The sequence below is a fragment of the Herpailurus yagouaroundi genome, unplaced genomic scaffold, assembly GCF_014898765.1.
Source record: "Herpailurus yagouaroundi ecotype Mexico unplaced genomic scaffold, PumYag 166, whole genome shotgun sequence".
Taxonomy (NCBI): domain Eukaryota; kingdom Metazoa; phylum Chordata; class Mammalia; order Carnivora; family Felidae; genus Herpailurus; species Herpailurus yagouaroundi.
The window spans coordinates 26,288,958-26,308,753 of NW_024412407.1; the positions used below are offsets into that span (position 1 = coordinate 26,288,958).

The window sequence follows — 19,796 nt, forward strand, 5'->3', positions numbered from 1 at the left end:
ACCTCAACTCTCCGTATGGGCTCAAACTGCTACTACCTCTGCATTTTCTATCATCATCGCTAAACATCTAGTATCAAAAGCTTGGAAATCAACCTTGACTATTCCCTTGAAATGTAGTAACAACCTATTCTTGGTGTTTTTGGTTGTTGTTATTTTTTGTTTTGTCTGCTAAACATCTTTTCCTTTTACACATTGTTACTTGCATTATCTGGTGGGGCTTTCACTCACATCCTCTGCATTGCAGCCGTGGGTGTGTGACCTGAGCTAGTCAATATAGTATCTCATCTGCCTGACTTAGCTGTGGTCTAGGGAGGGGCATGTGACCAAGCAGAGCCCATTGGAATCCTTCCCAGAGACTCTGGAGAGGAAAGGATTTTTCTCTTGCTGAGTTTTCGGGTACTAAGAACACTATAACTCTGACTCCTCAGGGCAGGATGAGGGAGGGAGAGTGGGGGGGTTGCTGTTCTGAAATGGGCTGAGAGACAGATGTTCACACAGAAGAAAGCAGGGCTAAAACATGCAGGGAGAAGAGAGAAAGAGCCCCGATGGTATCATTTAAACCTCTTGATCCACCAAGAAGTTCAAAACCATGTATACACATGCACACACAATCTCTTTTTTATAGATTTTTGGGAAAGTGTTTCTGACCTAACACACATTTTGTTTTTCACCACTTTGCAAGCCTGAATCTAGAAATACAAAGAATCTCCTTGTCTCATAGAGACTAACGTATCCAGAAGGAATGGGAAGTGGTATTGCTGTTTCTTATCAAGGGGGGTAAAAAGGCCTTTGTGCTTCTCAGGTCTTGACTCTTTCTGAAAGGGAGACAACAAGCCTCTAGTGTTTTAGGTCTTAGGAGGGGCACTGGAAACTTCACTTCTCTTTGGCTGTGAGGTGGCTGATGGACTAACCCTTCCAGGGACTGGTTCTGGGAGAAGGTGCTACACTGGCAAATGTGGGGAAGGATGGCTATGGATATATCAGTGCATGCCTGGAGAGAGGATATAGGCTCCAAGAACCATCCCAGAAGTCTAGGCCAAATGGTCAATTTGCCCCCACGCACTGGCTCTTTGAATAGAACCCTTGCAGTTATTGTGCTTTATTTTTTTTTTTTTTTTTTTTTTTTTTTTTTTTTTTTGGTAACCATGTGAGGAGGACATCTACTGCTTCTTACACACCACAACTCTTTTTCCTTTCCACCTCAATAACAACCTTAGTTCCCACTACCGATACAGCTGACATTCTCCACAGTAATTCTCTAGGGTTCCATAAACCCTACTGGGCCTCCAGCACCGCAGTAGTTTGACTCCTGTGACACATTGGTGTCCTCCAAAGTGGAGACATGACAGGTGCCACTGATGTTACTTATCAAAGGGATTGCAGCAATTCGCATAAATGCTGTGAGAGCGTGGACTACTCCAGGAAGACTGTTCCTTCTTTAGAATGGCATCTAGAATACTGTGTGAGTCAGAGTATGTGTTCAGTAAATGTCAGTGAACTGCATTTCGTATTACTTTCCCAGTCTCTGCCCACACATTCTTTTGTTTATAGTTGCAGTCTTATGATAATAAAGCATTTTGTGTTCTTTGTATTGTTACAGTACAATTTTGGTTAGACTTGAGAAGTGGCTGATTTCAATCTTGAGAGAGAGAGCAAGACAGCGAGAGCATGGTAGTAAAAATGGAAAATAATTCCTCTAGTTCCATATATGGCACATGGAAATATGATAAATATTTTTTTCAGGGGCACCTGGGTGGTTCAGTCAGTTGAGCATCCTACTCTTGATTTCGGCTCAGGTCATGGTGCAAGCCTTGCATTGGGCTCTGCACTGACAGTGCACAGCCTGCTTGAAATTCTCTCTCTGCCCCTCCTCCACTTGCATGCACTCTCTCTCTCTCAAAAATAAATAAACATTTTTTAAAAAAATATATTTTTCAGTAAAATTAGAGAATGCTTATTTAATGTATTTTTCTTCTGTCTAATCAACAGGCATAAAGTTTTAGTTAAGCAAGATGAATAAACTCTAGAGATCTGCTCTACAACATTGTACATATAGTCAACAATAATTTATCATACACTTAAAAATTTAAGACAATAGATCTCAGGTTAAGTATTTTTATCGCAATACAATAACTTTTTTTTTAAGAGAAAGAATGACTTACCAGGGGAAAAAATGTTAGCTTGCCTTTAGATTAGTGTGGAGGAATAAAAATAAACCACCCTCAAAGCAAATATTCGGATTCATCCTTCCCTTAGAGATGAGTGTGAAGTGTTGTTGCCAAATAATAATTCATTCATGTTTATAGTGAAAGAACATATTTTTATATTAACTCTTGTTTTATGGTTCTGTATATGAACATAATGCACAGAGGAGTCCTTTCATTCATTACTTGTTCACATTCATTGCATTCTGTAAGGTGGGTGTTGTGCTGGACTTTAGAAATACCAAAGCAAGATGACCAAGACACAGAGCTTAGAATTCTGATTCTGTTTGAAGACAAGCAAACCCTGTAGAGTGTGGTTTGTATAGTGAAGGAAGTGCATGTGCTGAGGTAGGCCAAGAAGTATTTAGGTGAGAAGGAGATTTTTCTTGGCTAAGATAACTCTTGAAATACTGTTAAAGCAGAAGAATGTTCTATGCTGAGGGAACAGCATTGTGGGAGGCACAGAGGAATGAAAGAGCATTATAAATGGGGAAACTTTAAGTAGGTCACTATAATTGGAGCGATGATGCTTGCTGGTTAGTGGCAAAACATGCAGGGTGGCTGGGTAGCTCAGTCAGTTAAGTGTCTAACTCTTGGTTTTGGCTCAGTTCATGATCTCACAGTTCATGAGTTTAAGCCCTGCATCTGTCTCTGTGCCGATGGTGGAGGGCCTGCTTGGGATCCTCTCTTTGCCTCTCTCCCACTCATTCTTTCTCTCTCAAAAACAAAAAACAGAAAACAAAAACAAAAACAAATGTGCAAGAAGAGACGAACACATGGACCCCATTACAGCACATCAAGGTATTATGGGCCAAGCTGTGCTAAGGAATTGATAAAGAGCAGGGATATGACATAAATGACTTTGTTCATTCTTTCAACAAATCATTATTGCATGACTGCTGTGTGTCAGGTACTTTTCTGGACATTCGAAGAATAAACTGAAGACGATGTAAAGAGTTTAATATCTGAATATATCTTAAAAGTATAACGAGTATAATTTGCTGACAGACAGCAGGATGTTTGGCCTGACCATTAGCAGGAGGGAGCTGTTATTAACTGCGATGGAAAAGACTGTAAAAGGACCAATTTAAGAGAAAAATCAGGAATTCTGTTTTGTGTATGTCATTATGAAACACATGTTAGACATCCAAGAGATATAAAAGTGGGCTATTGAATATATGGTCTGGAGTTCACAAGAGAGGTCTAAGGGATAAATGTAACTTTGGAGTTATCAGCATACAGTTATTCAAACCCATAATACTAGATGAGATGTAGCAGGTGATGGTAGATAGAAAAGACAAGGAGCTAGATGAGATCAGGTAAAATGAAAAGCTGATAGAAAAGAAGACCAAAGACTGAGCCTGGGGGACTTCTACCATGTAGAAGTTCAAGAAACGAAAAGGAGGCAACAAAAGAGACAGAATGGCCAAAATTTAGAAAGGTAACCAGTGTGGTAGCCTGACATCGAAATGAGCAAAATTGTTGGAGGAAGAAAACGTGATCAATTATACCAAATGCCAGGATGATCACATAAACAGAGACTGTTATATTTAGCAATGTGGAGTCATTAGTAATATTAAGGAAAGCTGGTCCACAGGCTTGGTTGTGGCAAACCCTCAACCAGAGTGGATGAAAGAGGAAATGGGAGGAGATAAGGCAGAGATTGTGAGTACAGGCAACTAAAGAATTTTGGGGTAAGGACAAAAGAGGAAAAGGGCAGGAGTGGAAGGGCTAAATGGGGTCAAAAGAGGTTTTTATTTCTTAAGAGGTGGGAAATCATAGCATCTTTGCATGGTGATAAGGGGAATTGGAAAAGGAAAAAAATATTGACGCAGAAGAAAGAGGGAAGAATTACTGCCTGTCCTTTAGTAGACCACAGGAGATGTGATCTAATTCTAGGTGGCAGGACTGGCTTTGGCTAATAGAAGAGAAGATGGACTTTAAGGGCACATGTTCCAGTGTGTGGGTTAATGTGGTACCAAAACCAGACAAGAGATCATAGGAAAAGTACAGACCAATATCCCATGTAAATATGGACACAAAAGTCTTCAAGAGAACTAGTGTATTAGTTTTCTATGGCTGCCCTAATAAATTACCACTAACATGGTGGCTGAAAACGACAGAAATTTATTATCTCACAGTACAGGAGGCCAGAGGTCTGAAATCAGTATCTCCGTGCTAAAGTCATGTGTCAGCAGGACAGGGCTCCTCTGGAGGCTCTAGGGGAGAAACCATTCCTCGCTTTTTCTAGTTTCTGAAGGCAGCTTGAATTCTTCACCTTGTGGCTGCATCACCCCAAACTCTGCCTCCATGGTTATATTATCTTCTCTTCTCCTGTTTGTAATCTCTCTCTGCCTCTTTCTTATTAGAATACTTATGACTGAATTTGGAGCCCACTCAGATAATCCTTGATAATCTTCTCATGTCAAGTCTTTAATTTAATAACACCTGGAAAGTCTTTGTCCTGTAAGATAACATTTCTCTGGGGCTGTCAGAGAACCCAACGTCTTAATTCCAGACTCATTCTTTCCTTCTGTTGAATTTTGTTTCAGGGGCCCAACTATCCCCTTTGAGAGTCCCCTCTCAGTCCCCCAGGCAAGTGTATATAAATGAACCCCCACCACAGACACTAGGTGAATTCATTTACCAGATGCTTCCTTCTGCCTCTGTGTAGGTTAGTTTAACTTGTATAAAAACTGTGGAAGGTATATCATGCACTATACCTAATCTGTACCATGGTGCCATCTAACAGCCAGGTATAAATTTCAGTTCTGGCTTAAGTCGGACCATTTTTTTTAATGCTAGAATTAATTGAGATATCATAAAAGTGCCTAGCCCAGAATCTAGCACATAATAAAAGATTGGTGAATGGTAGGACTCATTATAATTTTTTAATGTTGTTTAATCTCACCAGCAAGTGGGTAGGAATGAGTCACACAAACATCTAAATCTAGCAATCAGTCAGTCTCCAGGGATGAAAGAATCCAGTCCTGTAAGAATTCCCCTTTCTGTTTGTATTTCTTTGAGTGTTTAAGGAATATATGCTCATGAAAATGAAAGTCCTGGCTGTCATTTACAGTTTCAATTGCTAGAGACCTACAGCCCCTGGAGACTTTACTTCTATTGTTGGAGCAAAGGTAACACTTGGTAACTAGAGTTTTAATGTATAGATTTTTACTGAGTTATAATTACAATATATGTATGTTTTATATTCTGTTTTTGTTTATATATATTGCATTATAAACTCTTTAAACTTATTGTTAAGCATTATTTAAAAATCACTGTAAGTTGACAGAATATAATTTATTTCACAATCCCTTATTGCTGAAATTTTTATATGAGGTAATAATCCCTAGTTACTGCATATAAATTTGTAATTATGTAGGTGATAGTTCCTGGAACAGATTTCTAGAAATGAAATTACTTGATCAAAATGTACTGATTATCTTCCTTTGAATCCAAATTAAATTTCAGTGCTATCTGGGTATTCTGGCAACTATTACTAGTTATGTTTAAGTTATCTCTCGCTGTATAATAAACTAACCTAAAATATACCAGCTTAAAACTACAAATACTTATATCTCACGGTTTCCAAGGGTCAAAGAGCTGGGTTCCATCTCAGAGTTTCTCATGAGGTTTCACTTAAGATCTCAAATGGAGCCACAGTCATCTCAGGGCTTGATAAGAGCTAGATAATGCAATTCCAACATGGTTCACCCACATGACTGTGGGCAGGCCTCAGTTTCTTTTTTTTTTTATTTAAAAAAAAATTTTTTTTTTCAACGTTTATTTATTTTCGGGACAGAGAGAGACAGAGCATGAACGGGGGAGGGGCAGAGAGAGAGGGAGACACAGAATCGGAAACAGGCTCCAGGCTCTGAGCCATCAGCCCAGAGCCCGACGCGGGGCTCGAACTCACGGACCGCGAGATCGTGACCTGGCTGAAGTCGGATGCTTAACCGACTGCGCCACCCAGGCGCCCCAGGCAGGCCTCAGTTTCTTGTTGGCTATTGGACCAAGGTCCTCAGGTCTTTGCTGACAAAGGCCAAAGCTCTCCCTCAGTTCCTTGCCACATGGATCTCTCCTTGGAGCAGCTCACAATATGGCAGCTGTTTTCCCCAGAGCAAGTGATTCAAGAGAGAGTGAGAAACAGAGCAACCAAGGTGGAAACGATAGTATCTGTTAAAGGCCTAGTCTTTGAAATTGCACACTGTCACTTTTCTATTTTTTTTTTTGTTAAAAGTGAGTCATTAAGTCCAGCCCACACTCAAGGGGAGGGAAACTGGACTCCAATTTTGGGGTGGCACATCAAAGAATTTGTAGGCATATTTTTAAAATCACCATAACCTAGGAGTTGGGCCGTCCTTCCTTCCTCCCATTCCTTCTTCCTTCTCTCCTTATTCCCTTCCTTCTTTCTTTTCTTCCTTACCCATTCTTTTTACTTGTTGAAGAAAGGAGGGTGTCCACCCTGACCTCATTCCTGAGAAGGATCCCCAGAAGACTAGATTAAAACTTCCAAATAGGCAAAAAATTGGTAGAATTTTCATAAGCCCATGATAGAACCAACATGGTCCTCAAATCATAGGAGTTCCCAGATAGTGTGATGACAGTGGCTGAAGGGGAGAAATTTCAACCATAGCCAGACCCTATTGCTGGCACATAACTCAGGATGCGCCTCCCTTGAGGAGAAGAGATAATAAGCAGTGTGAAAGAATCCTGAATAAGAGGGCTTCCACAGTAAACAAAATTGCTAACAGTTTGGTGTTTACGGCCTTGTAATTATTAAGATTTGAATTGGCATTTGATACCTCGGATGAACATATCCATTTTTGAATTTAAATCAAATGATTAAACACACATGGATTTGTTAATGCTAAGGAAATTACTCCAAAAAGCAGGGTGGAAAGGAACTGCAGAAAATAAACTTGAAAACTTCTGTGGAGCAAGAGAGAGAAAGGTTAATCTGCAGGGAAATGCCACTGTGGAAACTTGGATTATTTGTAAGACTTCAAGGACTCACTGGACCTTTATCTGCCTCTCCCTGCCAAATTCGTACTGATAATGATTTAGGAGGAGAAAGAAAGGGAGATGCCTCAAAATGCTAAGCTCAGAGTCAGGAAGGACTTTAGTTACTTCAGTCTTAGAACTCTGTGGGAAGAGTTGATAGGGTATGGCCTGGAGGTAGTACAGCTGTTTGCAGTACTAAAAACAAAGTATCAGATCCTTACAGGCACACACAACCATTGTTCTGTGACTGGCGTAGGATAGAAGGTTGGGATGGGAGATGAAGCAGGTAAACTGTAACCGACAGAGGTCCCATCCTCTGTTACAGAGAATGTCAGGGCTGGATCCCTGGGTGGTTCAGTCTGTTAAGCATCTGACTCTTGATTTCAGCTCACGTTGTCGTCTCGCTGTTAGTGAGTTCCAGCCCCATGCCGGGTTCTGTGCTGATAGTGCAGAGCCTCCTTGCGATTCTCTCTCCCGCTCTCTCTGCCCATTCTCTCTCTTAAAAATAAACAAATAAACTTAAAAAATTAAAAAAAAAAAAAAAAGAATGTCAGGTGGGTCAGGAAGCAATCAGGATTTAGTGTTCCATAAAGCTATGGACCTGGCCCCTCAAAGACCAGATTTAAGTCCTGCAAAATAAGAGAAATTTTTGCCTAGCATTGAAAGGAGAATCTTCTAGAACAATACTCTGTAATGCAGTGAATTAAAACTGACCACCACTTTGATAATGTTAATGGAAAATGGCCATTCTCTACAGGCATGTATTGTTTTTCAATTTTTAATGTGTATTTATTTTTGATATGTAGAGAGAGACAGAGTGCAAGCAGGGGAGGGGCAGAGAGAGAGGGAGACACAGAATCCGAAGCAGGCTCCAGGCTCCGAGCTGTCAGCACAGAGCCTGACATGGGGCTCGAACCCATAAACGGTGAGATCATGACCTGAGCCGAAGTCTGGTGCTTAACCAACTGAGCCACCCAGGCACCCCCAGGAATGTATTCTTAATCATAATTAACATTTACTGAGAACTTCTGTGTCATACAGACTGCTGGTCTTTGTATACATTATTTCATTTCATCCTCACAACTATTCTTGACCACTTAACATCACTTCTGGCTGAAGATAATAAAACTGAGCCTTACTGAAGTCTCCAAGTAACTTTAACTCTTGTTCAAAGTCTCACAGCTGGCAAGTGGGCAGGGAGAGATTTGAATGCAGTCTCAAACCCTCCAAACTGGATTCAAACCCCTATGCTATGAGAACAGTCTGGAATGACCTTTTTTTTTTTTTTTTTTTTTTGGTAACGATTTAGTGGTTAAAGTCTGACCTGTTGGGGAAAGGAAAGAACAGAGGACACACAGACTCAGAATAGACAGGATCTAGCAACAAATGTGTCGGTAGCATGGTCACTTCTCTGGTATAAGGGGTTTTGAGGGCAAAAATGGTGAAAAGCTATGGAAATAATGAGAACATAAGAGTGAGGTAGTGCTGATAACATCAGCACTGAAATAGGGCCAATGAAGAATTCCACTATTCACTGCGCACTTGCTGTAAAGGCACTAAGTCTGGGATACGGCAAGAAGGAGGTATTCCAGAAGAAGCCACCCAGCAAGTAGAGACACCCTGATCAGAATGTCACCCTGATCAGAAAATATGAAAAGGGTGGATCGTCTGACCAGATCATTGTCCCTGGATATGCCTTGAGCAGAAGATAGCTGCTAACCACAGGTCACATAGGCCCAAATCAATAGGACCCAGCCTGTAGGTCCAGCCCCATTCCTGCAGGAGTCCATTATGGGGAAAAGGAGGCTATGGACGAAGATAAGTAATCTACAGAAGATGTCACAAAGTTGCCCAGTTTCCTGGTCACATGCACTGCTTCTGTTCTGCATGGGCATGGGACTGACCAGCACATTCCCTTCAAGCACGTAGGAGTCTATGACCCTGAGAGGAAGCCAGAAATACCAGAATAACCAGTTAACACATTGCCCATTTCTCCAACTGCCACAATGTAATGTGTGGGTGGGGAGCAGAAGATCTTTGCGTGGAATTGAAATATTCTTCAGAGAACACAGTGTCTATGTTGTATGCTCAGTGGTCTATGTGTTCAGATCTTCCTTTTACCACTTATTAGATTGACCTTGAGAAATTACTTACCTTCTACAAGTCTAAATTTTCCCATCCATCTGATAGGCTTGATAATAATAACGACTACATCATAAGATTATTTTGAGGACTAAGTCACAACATACAGAAAACATTTATCACAGTGAATAGCATATAGTAAAGGTCCTATATGGGGGATTATAGAAATACTTATGTATTAGAGAAAAAAATGTTAGTTCATGAACTGGCACAATGTTTCGTATTTTATAAGAACATTATTGATCATTTTTTTTAAATGCACAATGCCTCAAGAGGCTCATTGAGTAAAGAAGATGAAATTTCGTGTAGAAAAGGTAAATAGCATGACCTGGATGAGCTGGAGTTAGAGCATATTTAAGATGCTTGCTGTGCTATCTGTGCTGTTCTGTAAACACCTTCTGTGCCTTCCTGTCTTCAGCTAGAGTCGGCTACTCACACAGCCTCTGTGAGGGCCCAGGGCATGAGTTGGGAGAGTGTAGTCCTCAGGATCATGTGGTGCATGTGGAAAAGAGTGTAAAGTGGATAGAATGCACAAGATGAGATGTGTAGAGTGGGATTGAGAATGCTGCAAAAGCAGGAAATCTGAGCTAGTGATGAGCAGGAGAAATGCAAGCCTCCCAGGAGTTCTTGGAGACACTCAAAAGGAAAATGGATATCCAACTACATGTGCAATGGGAGTTTGAGCAAATTTTATTTAAATCTTGAAGTACTGGGTAGCCACAGCAGGTTCAAGGACTCTGAGGACTTACAAACAGCTGATACTTAGGTTACAATCATTACTTTGATTCCAAACTTAATAATATTCGTCAATGGTTGACAAAAATGGTGATGCGTCTTGAAGTACTCATTTATCTTTGTTTTCATGAAGGCATTTGTGTTCTGCTGAAGGAAGGCACAGTGGGCTGAATATAAGCTTGCCAAAGCCAAATCCTAATCCCCAGAACCTGTGAATATGATACCCGGGTAAAAGCAGTTTTGCAGCTGCAATTAATTTAAGGATTTTGAGCTGAGGAGATTATCCTGGATTATTCAGGCGGGGCCAGTGTAGTCACAAGGGTTCTTTTTTTTTTTTTTTTTAATTGTTAACGTTTATTTATTTTTGAGACAGGGAGAGACAGAGCATGAATGGGGGAGGGTCAGAGAAAGAGGGAGACACAGAATCTGAAACAGGCTCCAGGCTCTGAGCTGTCAGCACAGAGCCAGACGCGGGGCTCGAACTCACGGACGGCGAGATCATGACCTGAGCCGAAGTTGGATGCTTAACCGACTGAGCCACCCAAGCGCCCCACAAGGGTTCTTTTTAAAAAATTATTTATTTATTAAAATTTACCTCCAAGTTGCTTAGCATATAGTACAATAATGATTTCAGGAGTAGAATCCAGTGATTCATCACCTACGTATAACACCCAGTGCTCATCCCAACAAGTGTCCTCCTTTCTGCCCCTTGCCCATTTAGCCCATTCCCCCACCCACAACCCCTCCAGCAACCCTCAGTTTGTCCTCTGTATTTAAGAGTCTTTTATGTTTTGTCCCCCTCTCTGTTTTTACATTATTTTTGCTTCCCTTACCTTATGTTCACCTGTTTTGTATCTTAAATTCCACATATGAGTGAAGTCATATGATATTTGTCTTTCTCTGACTAACTTCACTTAGCATAACACACTCTAGTTCCATCCATGTTGTTGCAAATGGCAAGATTTCATTCTTTTTGATTGCCGAGTAATATTCCATTGTGTATATATATATATATATATATATATATATATATATATATATATGTATATATATATATATATATACTACATCTTCTTTATCCATAAATCAGTGGATGGACATTTAGCTCTTTCCATAATTTGGCTATTGTCTACAGCACTACTATAAACATTGGGGAGCATGTGCCCCTTTGAAACAGCACCCCTATATCCTTTGGATAAAACCTAGTAGTGCAATTGCTGGGTCGTAGGGTAGTTATATTTTTAACTTTTTTTGAGGAACCTCTATACTGTTTTCCAGGGTGGCTGCAGCAGTTTACATTTCCAGCAGCAGTGCAAAAGTGTTCCTATTTCTCTACATCCTCGTCAACATCTGTCATTGCCTGAATTGTTAATTTTAGTCATTTTGAAAGGTGTGAGGTGGTATCTCATTATGGCTTTGACTTGTATTTCCCTGATGATGAGTGATGTTGAGCATTTTTTTTCCTGTGTCTGTTAGCCATCTGGATGTCTTCTTGGGAAAAGTGCCTATTCATGTCTTTTGCCCATTTCTTCACTGGTTTATTTGTTCTTTGGGTGTCGAGTTTGATAAGTTCTTTATAGATTTTGGACACTAACCCTTTATCTGGATATGTCATTTGCAAATATCTTCTCCCTTTCTGTCAATTGCCTTTTAGTTTTGCTGATTGTTTCCTTTGCTGTGCAGAAGATTTTATCTTGATTAGGTCCCAGTAGTTCATTTTTGCTTTCATTTCCCTTGCCTATGGAGACACGTTGAGTAAGAAGTTGTTGTGGCCAAGGTCAAAAAGGTTCTTGCCTGCTTTCTCCTCTAGGATTTTGATGGCTTCCCATCTTACATTTAGGTCTTTCATCCATTTTGAGTTTATTTTTGTTTGTGGTGTAAGAAAGTGGTCCAGGTTCATTCTTCTGCATGTTGCTGTCCATTTTTCCCAATACCATTTGCTAAAGGGACTGTCTTTATTCTATTGGGTGTTCTTTCCTCTTTTGTAAAAGATTAGTTGGGCATACATTTGTGGGTCCTTTCTGGGTTTTCTATTCTGTTCTGTTGTTCAAAGTGTCTGTTTTTGTGCCAGTACCATACTGTCTTGATGATTACAGCTTTGTAATACAGCTTGAAGTACAGGATTGTGATGCCTCAAGCTTTGGATTTCTTTTTCAGGATGGCTTTGGCTATTCAGGGTCTTTTGTGGTTCCATACAAATTTTAGGATTGTTTGTTCTAGCGCTGTGAAGAATGCTGGTGTTACTTTGATAAGGATTGAACTGAATATGTAGATTGCTTTGTATAGTATCAACATTTAAACAATATTTGTTCTTCCATTCCATGAGCATAGAATGTTTTTCCATTTTTTTGTGTGTCTTCTTCAATGTCTTTCATAAGCTCTCTAGTTTTCAGTGTATAGATTTTTCACTTCTTTGGTTAGGCTTATTCTTAGGTATTTTATGGTTTTTGGTGCAATTGTAAATGGAATTGATTCCTTGATTTCTCTTTCTGCTACTTCATTATTGCTATAGAGAAATGCAGCCAATTTCTGCGCATTGATATTTATATCATGCAACTTTGCTGAATTCATGGATCAGTTCTAGCAGTTTTTTGGTGGAATCTTTTGGGTTTTCCACATAGAGTATCATATTGTCTCAGAGGAGTGAAAATTTGACTTCCTCCTTGCCGATTTGAATGCCTTTTATTTCTTTGTGTTGTCTGATTGCTGAGGCTAGGACTTCCAACACTATGTTGAATAACAATGATGAGAATGGACATCCTTGTCGTGTTCCTGACACAAAGCTATCAGTTTTTCCCCACTGAGGATATTAGCAGTGGGTCTTTCATATATGGCTTTTAAATCTTGAGCTATGATCCTTCTATCTCTACTTTCTTGAGGGGTTTTTATCGAGAAAGGATGCTCTTTATCTCTCCTTCTACTTCGAATGACAGCCTTGCTGGATAAAGAATTCTTGGCTGCATATTTTTCCAATTCAGCACATTGAATATATCCTGCCACTCCTTTCTAGCCTGCTCAGTTTCTGTGGATAGGCTGCTGCAAACCTGTTCTGTTTTCCCGTATAGGTTAAGGACTTTTCTCCCTTGCTGCTTTCATAATTCTTTCCCTGTCTGTGTATTTTGTGAATTTGACTATGCTATGCCTTGGTGAAGATTGATTTTTGTTGAATCTAATGGGAGTTCTCTGTACTTCTTGGATTTTGATGTCTCTGTCTTTCTGCAGATTAGGAAAGTTTTCCACTATAATCTGCTCACAAAAACCATCTAACCCTTTTTCTATCTCTTCATTTTCTGGGAATCCTCTAATTCAGATGTTATTCCTTTTTAATAAGTCACTGAGTTCTCTAATTCTTGTATCATGCTCTTTTGCCTTAATTTTCCTCTTTTTGTTTTGCTTCATTATTCTCCATAATTTTGTTTTCTATATCACTGATTCTCTGCTCTGTTTCATCCATCCTTGCTGCCGTGGCATGCATTTGAGATTGCATTTCGGTTATAGCATTTTTAGTTTTGTCCTGACTACATTTTACTTCTTTTATCTCCATACAAAGGTATTTTATGCTTTTTTTTAACCCCAGCTAGTATTCTTATTATTGTAGTTCTAAATTATAGTTCAGACATCCTACTTATATCGGTGTTGATTAAGCCCCTGGGTATCATTTTTTCCTGTTCTTTCTTTTTGGGTGAATTCTTCTTTTTGTCATTTTGAAGGAAGAAAAAGAATTAATAAAATACAAAATTAAAATTAAAAACTTAAAAACAACACAAAAATCAAATAAAGGAAACAAGATCCTAGGTGTTTTGGTCTGGTTGTTGAGAAAAGCTTGATATAATAGAGAAGAAAAGGAAAGAAAAGAAAAAAATGTAAGAAAACGTTTAAAATTTTAAAAAAATGTATATGATAAAATAGAATAAAATGAAATAGAATTTTAAAATTTACAAAAAATAAACATAGTAAAAAGAATTAAAAATTTGTTTATTTATCTTTGAGAGAACACAAGTGGGGTAAGGGTAGAGAGTGGGAGACATAGGATCTGAAGCAGGCTTTGCGCTGACTGTCTGAGAGAGGCAAGCCTAATGTGGAGCCCCAACTCACAAACTGCAAGATCATGACCTGAGCTGAAGTTGGAAGTTCAACTGACTGAGATATCCTGGTGCCCTGACACACTTTATTTTTATCTTCTATGTCTTCAACTGTATTTTTAGCAGTACCTATTTTCCCTTGTGCTCCTTTCAACTCATTTTGTTCTGTGAATGATTTTATATTTTCTCTTTTCTGATTTCTCCCAGCTTATATTCTATCACTTTCTATTTCTTCACCAAACTTCTCAAACTCAAAGAATTATTAATATTACTGCTGTTAGTTAAATAAATGAGCCTATAAAAGAAATTGTGTTTCAAGTTGCATATGTGTCTGGGTAGTCAGAGTAACGTCAAGGTATTCCAGATAATATGAGGAAATGTTGAGGAAAGAAGGTTGTGTTACCACCTACAAATATAATTGTATAGTGGATTTTTGCTCAGGTGTTATCAAAGAGTGTATCCTGAAAATAGGGGCAATCAATGGATGAACCTTCTTATAATAGCTAATTCTGCTCTTATTGATAATATGTAGTAGAAGTGAGTTACTAGTATGTGTCATGAAGAGCAATGTCTAGTGAAGAGTTTGCTAATACAGTGCCTGGTAAGCCTCCTATGGTAAATAGGAAAATAAAGCCTAAGGCTCATAGTATAGCGGGGGATCATTCAATGTTGACTCCATGAAGGGTGGTGAGTCAGCTAAATATTTTTATTCCTGTGGAAATAGCAATGATTATGGTAGCTGATGTGAAGTATGCTCATGTATCAATATCTATTCCCAAGGTGAACATGTGGTGAGCTCATACAGTGAAACCTAGAAAGCCAATAGATGTTATTGCTCAGACTATTCCTATCTCTGCTCCATGTTCTTGTATTATAGAGGTAATTGCTTAGTTAAGATTTGCTCATGTATGTTAAATATCTGGTGGTAATTTTTGTTTGCTCCTTGGTAACATTATTCTAGTGAGTGTTCTTAACTTGTTAGTTGATTTTCCTTTTCCTTTCTTCTTCTGCTTCTTCTCCTTCTCCATCTAGTACTTTATGTGACTCCTGAACAAATTTATTTTTTAAAATTTATCAGTGAAACAGATCATTTCCCCAGTTATTTGCAGGAGTTTTAGGGAGTGAGAGAGGACCAACACTTTGTGGCAGAATAGCTGGATAGGTAACCATAAGTTTTGTTTGTTTATTTGTTTAACAATATAAAATCTCTCTTCCACTGCTATAGAGACAGATTGCTTCATTAAAAATGGCCCCTTTGTATGACTTCTCATTTGGCTTTGCCTTCACCAATATTTGGAACCAAACTGAATTCCTGCAGTTAATGCATGTTCCTTCTAACTATTATTGTAGACCTGGGATATAAGTTTTTGTACCTTTGTGTGTGTGCCTCTGTTCCAAGAAATGTACTTTTATTTTGGATCTTTTGAGCTATACAGTTGCAGCATTTGCCCCAACCCCTTCTGTTTCTTTGTGAGCATTTGCCTGCTTGATCCAAATTGATTTTGAAAGCTTTTTAACCTATTTTATGGTTTGGAGTTTTAACTGTCTTCTAGTTTTGCCAAAAACAACTTTAGTGTTTTGTTTCTCTTTTTCTTCATTGGTTTTGGATGATTTCCAGGAAAGGAAGACAGAAATGTCAATTTTATGCCACTATTTTCAAACAGGATATTTCTATCTTAAATTTAGACATTCCTCATCCTTGCTCTCCTCCCCCCACTTACATTCTTCCTCTTTGTAATTTATCTGAGTTCATAGTCTCATCTGAATGAATTACTATCAAATTGTCATCTTTATCCCTGGCTTCTCTTCTTTTGATTATTCTCTCCTTTGCCTATTGTCATCTTCACATGGATATTTCTAAGAAATCCCTTATATTACTGTCCTTCTCTATACTATACTTTTTTTTAAATTTTTTTTCAACGTTTATTTATTTATTTTGGGGACAGAGAGAGACAGAGCATGAACGGGGGAGGGGCAGAGAGAGAGGGAGACACAGAATCGGAAACAGGCTCCAGGCTCTGAGCCATCGGCCCAGAGCCTGACGCGGGGCTCGAACTCACGGACCGCGAGATCGTGACCTGGCTGAAGTCGGCCGCTTAACCGACTGTGCCACCCAGGCGCCCCTCCTTCTCTATACTTTTATGTTCCTGATCTTAGTCAATGGCATCACAGTTCTCTCAGGTCATCTAGCTGAAAATCCTAGAATTAAATTTGTGTGCTTCTTTTTGTCCATTCTATATTCAAAATTTTTCCTACATCATCTTTTTCTTTTTCTTTCCACTGTTATCATTCTAAACTGGACCCCACACGTAGATACTGCAAACTATTATTCTTGTATGCCTTATCCAATGCCAATTCAACCATTCACTGTGTCAGAGTTAACTTCCTTAAATACATCTCATTGTGTTATTCTTTTCCTCAAAAACCTCCATGGCTTACCAACATACACATAAAAATCTCTTTGACCTTCCTTAAATTGACATCTGGACTGTCTACCAACATAAAATTGTTTCCTAAGAATACTCTTCATTCCTTTATTACATAACTTTTCTTTGTTCTTTACCTGGTAGGTCTATTTCTTCATCCTCATTTGCTGATATTCAAGGTTCTGCTTAATGAGGCCCTTTCAAAATATCCATTTGTAGTTATTTGCTCCTTTCTCTACACTCTTAAAATTCTTTTTTTTATACTTACTTTTTGCACACATTGTTGCATGTTGTGCATGTGTTTGCCTTCCCCATTCCTATCAATTCCTGAAACACAGGAACAGTGCCTTTTTCAACTTATATTATCCATATCACATAATATATAGTACTTGCATAATGAACGTCATTTCTTGATTTGAATTTAAATAAGTTATGCTAACAGATATTTGTAGTATATCCTAGTGAATAAACATACATAAACTTATTTTTATATACAATAATTATATACATATCTTATATATAATTATATATATTGCTAATATAGTATATTATATATAATAATATGTATTATATATATGTATTTTTTTTCTTTCTTTCTTCTTGGATTCTACTTTATTTGGTAAAACTCAGAAGCTAACAACCAATTCACTTCTCTCTGAGGAAGGCAGTTGACCAAAGACAAAAAGCTGTTGCTTGGGCATCACCCAAGCAATATAAAACTATCTCCAGGTTTTATACTCAGGCAATCCGTGGCCTAGTGGTCAGGCCTCCAAATCCAAAGCTCTCAGAAGAAATAAAAGAGAGTAAAAGGGAGCTCTCATTTTGAGACAACAAAATCTTCTTGCTCCTCTTTTCCCCTACCCACAACCTGCCCATCCTCTAGCTTCAACAAAGATAATAGAAGACAAAGCATGAATGTGAGAGATAGACAGGCATACAGACACACACACACACATACACACACACACACACACACACACAATTTTCTTTCTTTCAAAGAGCTACAAAATCCCTGCCTGGAAGGAAGACAATTGGCAACACCACTCAAGGCTTGGTGGTCCAAAGTGATGGTTGGAATCGTGTGGAACTGGTAAAAATTAAGGGGAAAAAACATTTCACTGTCAGCTCACTTCCAGATCTCCAGTGAACTGGTTTCAGTTTTAGGAAATCCTCATTTCCAAAAGAAGTGGACTGTGGCCTCTGGGGCAGCTGGTTTAGGGAAAGGTTTCCCATGATAAGGAAGTCAATGGTGGGAAATGGAGAATCAGGGTAGGAGGGCAAAGCCTTTGAGGAGAGTGTAGGAAAGGAGATCCTTGCCCTTGGATATTTATAAATAAATAATATATTATGATATATAATAAAATTATCAATATTATTTATTGTGTTATGTAGCATACACTTAAAATTTGTTTGAATTTTTATGTACTAATACAATATCTTTTAGTATGCCTTTAATTTTTATTTTCCAGTATATATTTTTTAAAAGCCCCTGCATCTACCTTTCCAATGGTTTGAAAAATTTGCATGGTGAGGTGTATGTATCCTGGTTATCAGGAGATTTAACGCTTTTTAACTTGTTATGGTGTTTACTGTCCTTCCTCTGCAACATATTACTAATTGTTAGGTATTCTTTCCATTTATTTCTCAAAGCATCAGTAGCACAAGGTTGTTGTAGATTTCCTGAGTTTTACTTACAGTTTGGGGTTATAGAACATTGTTAGAGTGCTCAGCACAAAAACTTCCCAGCCACCTCTGCCATATGGAAGTTATCACTGCACAACCTTCTTAGGATTCTCCTTGCTGATTTCTTGCTCATCTATTCCTCCCAATCCTCAACTATTTTGCAAGATACTTCTCCATAATTCTGTAACTCCCAAAGTAGTTATCTATTTTACCTTCCAGGAAAAGATTCAAAATTCTTGTTGCTTTATATATCAAGATGCTTTTAGTAGGTACAGAAAACCCTATGCAAAATGGCTTAAGTCACTAAAATGTTTATTACCTCATACATGAAGTCCAGAGGTAGGGAGGTTCTAGCTGGAGTTAAAGGTTCAATGACACCATAAAGTACCCTGGTTCTTTAGAGTTTGCTTTTCTTATCTACAATCCTTAATGTATTGCTTTCTTTCCCAGGCTACCTCTCTTCACAAAATATCTGCAGCAGTTCTCAGCATCATAATTAAACACAACATTGAGAAGTACAGAGAGATTGTCTCCTCCAGTTTCTTATTCTTAAGGGAAGAGAAATCTTTCCCAGAAGCCTCCACTCAGAACTCCCTCACATACCTATAGGAAGCCCCAGCCCTCATGCATCACTGACTTAGATAGGCAAGATTTACTTCTGAGTTAGGGATATGCCCACTTTTGCATAGGAATTCAAATTCTCAAAATATTGTAAGCATGGAAGAAGTAGGGAATTAATTTTGTATAGGCAACCAATAGTGCTTGCATACTTCATTATGCATCACAATTTAATACTTTCTGTTCTTCTTTAAATTTTTTTTGCCTAAAAATATCGATGGGGGGAAATTCATCTTTATAATCATACCAATATAGTGAGGTATCTTCTCTAAAGAGAAGTGCAGTTTTTTTGTTTGCTTATTTTGTTTGGTGAGGAATTCTGCTTTCTTGGGCTCATCAGCTCAACCTGCAGCAATTAGCTGCTACACAACATGTTTTTTCCATCTTATGATTTTTTAATTTTTAATTTGTCTTCAATTTTGCAAGGTCATAGTGAGAGCATATCTAGGTCTTTAAAATTACTTTATTTATTTATTTATTTATTTATTTATTTATTTATTTATAAGTGTTTATTTTTGAGAGAGCGAGAGAGCGCGCATGCATGTATGGGCACATGAGCTGGGAGGGGCAAAGAGAGAGGGAGACAGAATCCAAAGTGGGCTGTTTGCTGACAGCAGGGAGCCCGATGCGGGGCTTGAGCTCATGAACTGTGAGATCATGACCTGAGCCCAAGTTGGGCACTTAACTGGCTGAGCGACCCGTGTGCCCCCCCTTTTTAAAGTTTATTTATTTATTTTGAGAGAGTCAGAGAGACAGTGAGTAAGGGAGGGGCAGAGAGAGAGGGTGAGAGAGAATCCCAAGCAGGCTCCATGCTGTCAGCACAGAGTTTGACAAAGGGGTCAATCTCCCTACCCTGAGATCAGCACCTAAGCCAAAGTCAAGAGTTAGACTCCCAACTG

At 38.7% G+C, this 19,796-nt stretch overlaps 1 long non-coding RNA gene across 1 annotated transcript; it reads right to left on the reverse strand.

Moving 5' to 3' along the window:
* Positions 1 to 3,360: 3,360 nt before the first annotated feature.
* LOC121038822 (uncharacterized) lies at positions 3,361 to 15,015 on the reverse strand. Its single transcript, XR_005794529.1, has 3 exons — positions 14,717 to 15,015; positions 8,455 to 8,461; positions 3,361 to 3,371 (listed from the first exon to the last, which is right to left on the reverse strand). It is a non-coding gene; the product is annotated as an uncharacterized LOC121038822 (long non-coding RNA).
* Between the last annotated feature and the right edge of the window lie 4,781 nt (positions 15,016 to 19,796).